General features: G+C 59.1%; 1 pseudogene; it reads right to left on the minus strand.

The window, feature by feature from the left end:
* Positions 1-2,263: 2,263 nt before the first annotated feature.
* LOC111828386 lies at positions 2,264-2,498 on the minus strand (annotated as a pseudogene).
* Between the last annotated feature and the right edge of the window lies 1 nt (position 2,499).

Below are 2,499 nucleotides of genomic sequence, written 5' to 3' on the forward strand. Positions count from 1 at the left end.
CCCTGGTTTCCAATGGACAAGGCGGTGATTAAAAGAAGCATTGATCACCTTGTGGCACTGGAATGAAGTTACCAATTATCCGGAGAAGCGGGGGTCCCAGGAAGATGCGGTCCGGGGGGGCTTGCGCTGACATCCCGTGGTCGAAACTGGACTTGGGGAAGGAAGGAGGTGTCACCTGACCAGCTCTGCCCGGCAGCTCGCCTCAGCCCAGCCAGCTGCGGCCACTTCCCCTTCCAGCAGGGCCTGGCCCCGGGGGACGCGCCTCAGTTGAGATGGCGGCCTTTTCTGATTCAAACTTCAGTTTGCACTGAGGGTCAAGCCAGAGGCAAGCCCCTAGCCCACACCCCACACCCCGCACCCCGAGCAGGGTCACCCGCAGCACACACTGCTCCCGGAGCCGCTGACCTCTGTCCAGTGCCAGGTGCAGGCCCCGGCATTCACCGCCCCTCCCCCAGCACACAGAGGTCACCGGGTCCCACGGGAGGAGTTTGCTCACACCAGGCATGTGCACAGTCCCTCTCGCGAGCTTCAGGGGACAGGGCGGAGTGGGGGGAGGGGTGCCCCGTTTCTGGCCTCTCGGGATCCTCCTAAAAGGCTCGTGCCTGGAAGCAAAATTAATTTAGAATCTTCCCAGTCATAACGGCTGATTGAGATTCCTGTGGATAAGGTGAGCTTAGCAGCTACCTGGGCCCCAAAGAAATGGATTCAACATAAATGCCTATTCGGTGGGTAATGGGCACCTGCAGTTTTTCTCAGATGGACAATCTCTCTATTAGAAAAACTGTTCGAGTTTTCAGGTCCTCTGGAACCATCGGTCACGTCATCTACACGAGGCTGGAGTGTGATGAGAAGTTTGAGTTCACGGCCACCTCCCACCCGACAGGCTAGGTCATGGCGGCCCGGGGACTTGGCTGGGCCCTTGGCTTTGGTGCAGACCGCTAGGCATGCCTGGCTTTCAGAAGGGAAGCGCTTGGAGCGATGGCTTCTCCTGTGAGCCCGCTTCTGCCTGCTCCTCCTCCGCCGAGTCAGTGGCTTCCCAGGCCAGTGTCCGGCCGTGGCAGGTGGCCGTGCACGTTTCCTAGAAGTGCGAACGCGCTGCTGCCCACTGGAGACTATTGAGCCCAGTGGCTGTGAGATGTGGAGGGTTTGGGGTTAGATTCGGGCTTTTGTAGGAGACGGGGATTCAGTGGCTTCGTGGGACAGGGAAGCGCGGACGGCAGCCCCCTCCGTCCAGATAAAAGCTCCTGAGGAAGCGCATTGCTTCTCAGAACAGCGTGTCACTTACGTCGTGCGTGACTATTTCTATTAATGGCAAATATTAGAACGATTGAGAGATGTAACAGCAAAACCCACAAATCTTTTCTTGCACAAAGTGTGTGCCATCCCACGAGCCCCCGGCCACCCTGAGGGTGCCGAGCGCAGCCCGCACAATAGGCCTGTCAGCCCTGCGTCAGCGGCCACGGCCACAAGGGCTCTATGAGCAGGAGCGTCACCAGTGCCGGCTTTGATTCCCGGGGCAGCTGGTCGGGAATGAAAGGGCATGTTTTTCTGGGGGTCACATGACTGTGATCGTCTCCGCACCCCGTCCCTGTCCCCGCAGCGTCCAAACCTCTGCCTGGCACCGCCTGTGTCTTCCTCGCCTTTACCTCGCTGCCCTTGGTCGCAGCTGCGTTCCGGGGGGGGGCATGTCGCCAAGACAGTTTCTGGGCAAAGGAAGAGGGTGTTGGCTTCCCTGGGAGGGAGGAAGGAGGATGAGGACGAGGGCGCTGTGCGCCGGTGTCGTGTCCCCCCCCCCTCCCCCCCCAGTGCCAATGTCACAGGGGTGCATCTTTCAACAGACGCTGGTGTTAACATGTCCAACAGAAAGCCATCGCAGAGGGGAAAAGTAAGGAAAACTTGTTCTGGAATCCGGTTGGAGTCGGGGCAGGGCCTCTGTGGGCAAGGGGACAAGTGCCGGCTTGTTTACTGAGGAGCACGGACAGTGGCAGGGGCCGGCGAAGGCCCGGTGTGGCTGCAGCGCCCATCCATGCCGGTTAACGATCCTCAATGGCGGGGGAGCCGGAGAGGGAGGGCCGCAGCCCCGTCCCAGGCTCGCCCCCGACTTGCCAGGGGTCCTTGCTATTATTATTATGTCTTATTTCTGAAGGTTCCAAGTAGACTTTATTCTCCAATCACGCCCTATTTTAATGCGTGCACAGCGCTTTCACTTGCCGTCAGTTATGAGTCGGTTTGAAACAGTCCCTTATCGCACCAGCTGGGATGGTCACTGACCCCTCCACTCCTTTGGGGTGACTCTGCCAACAGGGACAGGTCCCACGTTGTTCCGCTTTGTGTCGCTGTACAGGTCCACGCAGCAACGCAGAAAGGGCTCTGCCAGCAAGTATAGCGTCGCCGCGTCACCATGGACACCGGGGGTCCTTTCCTGGTGGATCCGCCTTGGTTTGCTGAATGCTTCCAACGGGGAGACGACTTAGCGCGCTTTTGGCCAATGGAAACATC

This window comes from Myotis lucifugus, unplaced genomic scaffold, assembly GCF_000147115.1.
Source record: "Myotis lucifugus unplaced genomic scaffold, Myoluc2.0 scaffold_348, whole genome shotgun sequence".
Classification (NCBI taxonomy): domain Eukaryota; kingdom Metazoa; phylum Chordata; class Mammalia; order Chiroptera; family Vespertilionidae; genus Myotis; species Myotis lucifugus.